Raw genomic sequence first — 9,089 nt, 5'->3', positions numbered from 1 at the left:
TATCCTAGATATTAATCCTCTATCAGATGTATAGCTGGTGAAGATTTTTTCCCATTCTGTACGTTGCCTCTTTGCTTTATTCAGTCTGTCCTTTGCAGTGCAAAATCTTTGTAATTTCATGAGCTCCCAGTGACTAATCTGTGGTTTTACTACCTGAGAAATTGTTTCCCCTACTTTTTCCTGTAGCAGTTTCAGAGTTTCAGGTCTGATGTTAAGGTCTTTAATCCATTTGGACTTAATTCTTGTGCATGGAGAGAGAAAAGAATCTATTTTCATCCTTTTACAGATATATATCCAGTTTTCACACCACCATTTGCTGAAGAGGCTGTCTTTTCTCCAATGAGTATTTTTGGCAATTTTATTGAATATCAGGTGTGTATAGCTACCTGGACTTACATCAGGGTCCTCTATTCTGTTCCATTGATGTACATGTCTGTTTTTGTGCCAGTACCATGCTGTTTTTGATACTATGGCTCTGTAGTATAGGTTAAAATCAGGTATGGTGATACCACGAGCCTCTTTTTTGTTGCTCAGTATTATTTTAGATATTCGAGGTTTTTTGTGATTCCAAATGAAATTTGGATTGTTTTTTCTATTTCCATGAAGAAAGCCTTTGGAATTTTGATAGGGATTGCATTAAATGTGTAGATTGTTTTAGGTAAGATTGCCATTTTCACAATATTGATTCTTCCAATCCAGGAACAAGGGATGTTTCTCCACTTTCTAGTGTCTTCTGCAATTTCTCGCTTGAGTGTTTTAAAGTTCTCATTGTAGAGATTCTTTACTTCCTTGGTTAGGTTTATTCAAAGATACTTTATTTTCTTTGATGCAGCTGTGAATGGGAGTGATTCTCTGATTTCATCCTCTCTGTATTTGTTGTTAGCATATATGAAGGCTACTGATCTCTGTGTATTATTTTGTATCCTGCTACATTGCTGTAGGTTTTGATCAGCTCTAACAGTTTGCTAGTAGAGTTTTTAGGGTCCTTTATGTATAGAATCATGTCATCTGCAAATAATGATAACTTGATCTCTTCCTTTCCAATTTATATCCCTTTTATGTGTGACTCTTGCCTTATTGCTATGGCTAAGACTTCCAGAACTATATTAAATAAAAGTGGGGTCAGTGGACACCATTGTCTTGTTCCTGATTTTAGTGGAAAAGCTTCCAGTTTTTCACCATTTAGTAATATGTTGGCTGTAGGCTTGTCATAAATAGCTTTTATTATATTGAGATATGTTCCTTCTATTTCCAGTCTCTCTAGGACTTTTATCATGAAGGGATGTTGGATTTTGTCAAATGCTTTTTCTGCATCTAAAGAGATGATCATGTGATTTTTGTCCTTCAACCCATTTATATAATTTATTACATTTATAGATTTGCATATATTGAACCATCCCTGCATCTCTGGGATAAAGCCTACTTAGTCAGGGTGAATGATCTTTCTGATATATTCTTGTATTCTATTTGCCAATGTTTTGTTGAGAAATTTTGCATCTATGTTCAGGGGGGAGATTGGTCTGTAATTTTCTTTATTTGTTCTATCTTTGCCTGGTTTTCATATCAGGGTGATGCTGGCTTCATAGGAGGAATTTGGTAGAATTCCTTCTTTTTCTATTTCCTGAAAAGCTTAAGAAGCAATGGTGTTAGCTCTTCCTTGAAGGTCTGGTAAAATTCAGCAGTGAATCCATCTGGGTCTGGACTTTTTTTAGTTGGGAAATTATTGATAACTGTTCGGATCTCTATGCTTGTTATAGGTCTATTTAAGTGATTAATCTCATTTTGATTTATTTTAAGTAGGTCATATAAATCAAGGAAATCATCTATTTCTTTCAGATTTTGATACTTTGTGGAGTATATGCTATTATAGTATGTCCCTATGATTTTTTTGAGTTTCTCTGGCATCTGTTGTGATGTTACCTTTTTCATCTCTAATTTTATTAATTTGTGTCTCTTCTCTCTTTCTGTTGGTCAGAATTGCTAAGGTTTATCAATCTTGTTTATCCTTTCAAAGAACCAACTCTTTGTTTCATTAATTCTTTGGATTTTTTTTTTGTTTCTATTTCATTAATTTCTGCCCTAATCTTTATTATTTCTTCCTGTCTACTGATTTTTGGTTTGCCTTGTTCTTCTTTTTCCAAGGCTTTAAGGTGAAGCATTAGGTCATTTACTTGTGACCTTTCTAATTTCTTAATATAGGCATTTAAAGCTATAAATTTACCTCTTAGGACTACCTTCATTGTGTCCCAGAGATTTTGGTATGTTGTGTTCTCATTATCATTTGACTCTATAAATTTTTTAATTTCCTTTTTGATTTCTTCATGGACCCATTCATCATTTAGCAGTGTATTGTTTAGTTTCCATGATTTTGTGTATGCTCTATAGCCTTTCTTGCTATTGATTTGCAGTTTAATTCCACTGTGGTCAGATAGAATGCAAGGAATTATTTCAATTTTCCTGAATTTGTTAAGATTTGCTTTGTGTCCTAATATATGGTCTATTTTAGAGAATGTTGCATGTGCTGCTGAAAAGAATGTATATTCTGCAAGCATTTGGATGAAATGTCCTGTATATATTTGTTAGGTCCATTCCTTCTATGACCTCATTTAGTCCAGATGCCTCTCTGTTTATTTTTTCCCAAGATGACCTGTCAATTGATGAGAGTGGGATGTTAAAGTCACCCACCACCACGGTGTTTGGTGTTATCTGTGACCTTAGTTCTAATAGTGTTTGTTTGATGAATTTGGGAGCCCCCATGTTAGGTGCATATATGTTTAGGATTGTAATGTCCTCCTGGTGGAGTGTGCCCTTAATCAATATAAAGTGACCTTCCTTATCTTTCTTGACTAACGTTGGACTGAAGTCTACCTTGTCAGATATTAGGATAGCAACCCCTGCTTGTTTTCTAGGTCCATTTGCTTGAAACACCATTTTCCAAACTTTCACCCTAAGATAATATCCTTTGTAGAAAGGTGAGCTTCTTGGAGACAACAAATTGTAAGAACCTTCTTTTTAACCCAGTCTGCAAACCTATGTCTTTTGGTTGGGGCATTGAGGCCATTGATATTAAGAGATATTACTGAAAGGTATGTATTTATGTTTGCCATTTTTTTGTGTGTGGTTCCAGTTCTACTTTTGCTCTCTTGTGTTAACTAGTATTTGAGTATTGCTTGTTTTTGCAGGTTCCTTATATGTGTGCTTTTCCTTTTCCTCAGCATGGAGGATTCTTTCAAGTATTTTTTGTAGAGCTGGTTTTGTCTTCAAATACTCCTTTAACTTGCTCTTGTCATGGAATGTGAATGGATAGCTTTGCAGGATAAAGTAATCTTGGTTGAGAGTTGTTATCTTTCAGAACTTGGAATACATCACTCCAAGCCTTTCTGGCTTTTAAAGTTTGTGTTGAATAATCTGCTGTAATCCTGATGGGCTCACCTTTGTAGGTAACTTGATTTTTCTCTCTAACTGCTTTCAATATTTTTTCTTTGGTGTGTGTGTTTGGTAGTTTGATTATAATATGGTGAGGAGAGGTTCTTTCCAGGTTTTGTCTGGCTGGGGTTCTAAAGGCTTCCTGTATCTGCATTGGTACCTCTTTCCCAATTTGGGGGAAGTTTTCTTCTATGATTTTGTTGAAGATGCCTACTATGCCCTTGGAGTGGAATTCCTCTCCTTCTACTAAGCCCTGAATTCTTATATTTGATCTTTTCATAATGTCCCGAATATCTTGAAATTCCCACTCATACTTTTCTAGAAGTTTGTCTTTCTCTTTGTTGGACTGTATTAGATCTGCCACCTGGTCTTCTAGCTTAGATATTCTGTCCTCTCCTTCATCCATTCTACTGGTGAGATTGTCTACAGAATTTTTTTTTTAATTTTTAAATTTTTTAATTTTTATTAACATTGTCCATAATTATAAAATATATCCCATGGTAATTCCCTCCCTCCCTCTACAGAGTTTTTTGTTTCATTAACTGTGTTCTTCATTGCTAGTAATTCTGACTGGTTTTTCTTTATTATTTCTATTTCCTTATTTATGTCTTGTAATGCCTTATTTATTTCATGAAGTTGGTGTCCTGCATCTTCTTTGATTTCCTCTTTGACTCCTTTGATTTGTTCTTTGACTTCTTTGAACATATTTACAATCATTCTTTTGAAATCTTTCTCAGGCATTTCCTCTACCTCATTCTCACTGGAGGTCATTTCTGATGCATTAATACTTTTAGGTGGATTTATTTTGTCTTGCTTTTTAGTGTTTCTTGTGTTATAATGTATATTTTTTTGCATCTTGGATTAAGTTAATGCTTGGATTTTCTAGCTAGCTGGGTATTCTTAGCTGTATAAATTGATCTGATGTTATATATCTTCAGGGTAGGAGCTTAAGGTATTAGGTGCGGCTCTTAAGGCTCTCAGTGTATCTGTAAAAGTGTTCCTAGGGCTTGAGTTTGCCTGCTATGGGAGTATTCAAGTAGGCTGAATGGAATAAAAATAAAAACAGCACCGAGTTTTTATGTAAGAGTAGGTATTATAACAACCAGATCCTCTATCAACAAAGAGGTTAAGATTTCTGGTCTGTTGAGGGATCCAGGTCAGCTCGTGACCAAGTGAGACCCTTCCCTGGTACAATCCCAGTTACCTTTTTGGATGATTTTGGTTTCACTCAAGTTGCTGGCTGGGTCTTTGGTCCATTGTTCTGATTTCCGGAGCTGGGCACTGGCTTTTCCTGTGGGGCAAACCAAGCCTGGTAACTGTGGCTCCGCTGATCAGCACCCCCGCTGCTGGAACCGCTACTGCTGCTGCTGAAGCTGCTGCTGCTGGATCTGCCACTGCTGCTGCCACTGCTGCTGCTGCTGCTGTAGCTGCCACTGCTGGATCCACCACTGCTGCCTCTGAAGCTGCCGCCGCTGCTGCTGAAGCTACCGCTGCTGGATCTGCTGCCGCTAGGACCACCGTTGCCGGTGCTGGAGCCGCTGATGTTGCTGACGGACTCTGCTCCTGCTTGGGTCCCACTGTTGGCTCAAGTTGGTGTGGCTGGGTCCCAGGACTGCTGCTGTATTTGCTGGAGCTTGGCACAGGTGGTGGAGGAGGGGAGGGAGCTGATGCTGCTCTAGTTCTTTCACTGTTCCATGTGTTTTTATACCTTGTGATCTGCTCCTCCGTTGTTCACTGCCGCTCTCCCTTCACATTTCTAGAGTTTGTGGAGAGCACCAGTGTGAGTGGAAGCTCCCCTCACCTGGCTTTTCCTGTGGCTAAAGCCGAGCCTGGTGGCTTTCTGGTGCACTGCTGGCAGCGTGGTCAGTGGACATACCAGGGCTGCTTTTGCCAGCCTGCATGGGCTCTGTATGCTCTGGATCTTTTCTACTTCTCCACTGCGTTTTGATTTCCTATACACCTCGCATTTTAGTAAAAGTGTGTATTTTGCTGAGTTTTTTTGGTCTTTTTCCCCCCATGCTGCTTTGACATGGTGCTTATGCCGCCATCTTAACTGGAAGTCTCCAAAGTTTTCTTGATTCATTGCTTTGGGCCCGAGGTACACAGAGTATCATGAAGACAGGAGTATGTGACAGAGGCTGCTTACCTCATAAGTCTGGAAGAACAGAGAAACAGAGGAAAAGGAAAGGACAGGATCCACCCTTCAAAGGCACATACCTAGTGACCCATGTCCTCCAGCCAGTCCGTACCTCCTAAAATTTCTCTCTCCCCAAAACAGTACCAACAGCTGGAAACCTACAGGGATATTTCATATTCAGTTATTAAGAGGAGTCATCTTGAGCTAAGTCAGTGGTTAAGGTGCCTTCCTACAGTAAAGCCTGAGAACCCCAGTTTGATTCCCCAGCACTCACATAAAGCCAGATGCACAAGGTGGCACATGTGTCTGGAGCTCATTTGCAGTGGCTTGAGGCCCGGTTGTGCCCATTCTCTTTCTATCTCATCCTCTCTCAAATAAATAAATAAGTAAATAAAATATTCTGAAAAAAAAAGGAGTAATCTTCCCCTGTCCAGGAAAGAGAAAAAGGATGGTAAAAATTTACCAGTCTTTTCTCTACTCATTGTACCAACCAGGGTTCCCACTAGAAACAGAATATCCAACTAGGATTCTGAATTTAACAAGTATATAAATTGCAAAGGGAGGGGGCCAGGGTTAAAGATGGAATCTATTTAGGAGACTGAGGAATTCAGGGATCAGCACCAAGAAGCCCCATACCATCTCTGGTCCTGGCAAGAGGATAAGCAACCTATTATCAGAGCTCAGGAAGAGCTGGAGGCCTGATGGTGAGAAAGCTCCCCACCCAGATTCTGCCTATCCAAGTTCACCTGTTTGCCCTGACTAGATAACCTACGCCACTGTCACATGGCCCACATGCTCCCCTGCCTTGACAAGCACTCACAGTGTAAAGGATGAGAAGGTATTTCCTTATCACAAATCTTCAGTTTTTCTCAATATGCCTTTTTGTATCTCCAACATAGAGGCCAACAGATTGTATAGAAACTCACATGTCACTCTAAGTCTGCAAAACTGTATGAGGGGAGGGGCAAGGACCAAAGCTGAGCATTCTTGACACTCCTATCCCAGAAGGACAGTTTTTCACTTCTTCCCATTGTCACTCTCTCCGTCATTCCACTTTGTCCTCCTCCACCTTCAGCAACCACCTCCTGGAACCTCCGTGAGACCCGTGGTTCTGTGCTGATTGTGATTAACTGTGCAGGACTCTTGCAAGACTCAGAGAACAGCTGCAGTAATTACAGTGAGTTTGTGGAATGGAGACTAATGGTGCAGGTTCAGATCTAAAATGCCTTTGATCCTCTTCATCATTAAAAGGCCATTAAAGGTACAATGCATATATTAGCAGGCATCAAACCTACATTGATATAAAAAAGAAATTAGACTGATAATTATTGGTCCCAAGGCCATTATCTCTAGTGAATGAGGGCACATGGTACCCCTTGTGGTTCTGTGGAGGGTTTTCATTGACCCTGATCAGTTTAGTTTAGACAACATCAATTAAGCACATTCTATGTGCCAGCCTAGTCAGATGTCTACTTTTGTGGTTACTGCAATTTAAACTATTGATTTTCAAGGATTTGCCTTTTGAAGTACAGGCTGAGCACTGTAAGGGGGGGGGGAACCACTTCTCAGGTCTTGAAAGACCACAGAGGTATGTGGCAATAGGGCTGAAAAGGTCTCCATGACATAGTGACCCTATCAAGAGATGCATAACCACAGTGTGTAAAATGAGTGAAGGGAACTTAGAATCATTCAATAAGATGCTTTACATGTGATAGATATTCAATTTGCTTCCCTTTCATTAAGAAGTTAAGCTATAGCTCAAAGCAATCTCTGATTATAGGCCTTATGTAAAGGTAGGGATTAAGCCATTCTTATTGGTTTATGTCCTAACTACTTCCCCTAACTACCATCAAGGAGTCTCCATCAAGAAGACATACTGTCGGGCTGGAGAGATGGCGTAGCGGTTAAGCGCTTGCCTGTGAAGCCTAAGGACCCCGGTTCGAGGCTCGGTTCCCCAGGTCCCACGTTAGCCAGATGCACAAGGGGGCGCACGCGTCTGGAGTTCGTTTGCAGAGGCTGGAAGCCCTGGCGCGCCCATTCTCTCTCTCCCTCTATCTGTCTTTCTCTCTGTGTCTGTCGCTCTCAAATAAATAATAAATTTAAAAAAAAAAAAAAAGAAGACATACTGTCATTAAGCCTGTCTGATTCAACCCCTCATATCCGCAAGCCTAATCATCTGCCAGGCCACAGCAGACCCTCGACCTGGTTCCCAATTGTCAGTGTCATTGATCATCAAGTTGTAGATTCAGTGACAAGACAATACCATCGTCCTTGTATTTCCAGACCTTTCAAGATGGTAAAAGGGGGCTGGAGAGATGGCTTAGTGGTTAAGGTGCTTGCCTGCGAAGTCTAAGGACCCTGGTTCGATTCCCCAAGGACCCACGTTAGCCAGATGCACAAGGGGACACATGCATCTGGAATTCATTTCTAGTGGCTGGAGACCCTGGCATGCCCGTTCTCTCTATCTCTGCCTCTTCTTCTCTCCCTCTCAAATAAATAAATAAAATTTAAAAATTGTTGGTACAAGGATGGGGAAGTATAAAGGCAGGAGATGTGGGAGACAGTATGGAAAGGGAGCCTTAGAGAGGGGGCAAGTCATCAAGTACACTGCTTAAGAAGATCTTCAGAATGAGAACAGACCTAGTCATCGGGAAAGGAAGGAAGGAAGGAAGAAAGGAAGGCAAGGGATAGGAAGGGAAGGAAGAAGGAGAAGAAGGAGGGAAGAGAGAGTGATAAAAGGACAGCCTTGGTCTGTCAGCTTCAGAAGCTAAAGGGTAGATATGCCTGGAGCCTGCTAACAGGATGATAACTATAAGCTCAGAACCGGCTTATCACAGGTACCTGCAACCACCTTCATTCTTATTGGGCTTGCTCTAACTCCTCATGAACAGGAGACTGGTTAAGCAAATGCTGGTAGTGGGCTGGAGAGATGGCTTAGCGGTTAAGTGCTTGCCTATGAAGCCTAAGGACCCTGGTTCGAGGCTCGGTTCCCCAGGTCCCATGTTAGCCAGATGCACAAGGGGGCGCATGCGTCTGGAGTTCATTTGCAGAGGCTGGAAGCCCTGGCGTGCCCATTCTCTCTCTCTCCCTCTATCTGTCTTTCTCTCTGTGTCTGTCGCTCTCAAATAAATAAATAAATTAAAAAAAATGCTGGTAGCTTATAAATTATTCTAATGTGTAGTATATACTTGTTTTAGCCAGCATGGCATTAATATATCAAATATCTGAGACATAATCCCTCTAAAAATCATGAATCCCAAAGTTATGACTTTCAGTGAGGCTGATTTAGATGAAATGTCATATAGAGAATTCAAAAGAATGATTATAACTGTGTTCAAAGGAAGCAAATAAGAAAATAAACTACTGAAGGAATCACAAGAGAACACAGGAAAGCAGCAAAAAAAATAAGGAGGGCAATACAGGACATGAAATATAATTGACAACCTCTCCAAAAGTCATGAGTCCCAAATATCCAAGAAAATGTAAAGAGAAAAGGTTTATTTTGGTTCATAGTCTGAGAAATCCC

This window comes from Jaculus jaculus, chromosome 7, assembly GCF_020740685.1.
Source record: "Jaculus jaculus isolate mJacJac1 chromosome 7, mJacJac1.mat.Y.cur, whole genome shotgun sequence".
NCBI lineage: Eukaryota > Metazoa > Chordata > Mammalia > Rodentia > Dipodidae > Jaculus > Jaculus jaculus.
Note: the sequence above shows the minus strand (reverse complement) of the source record.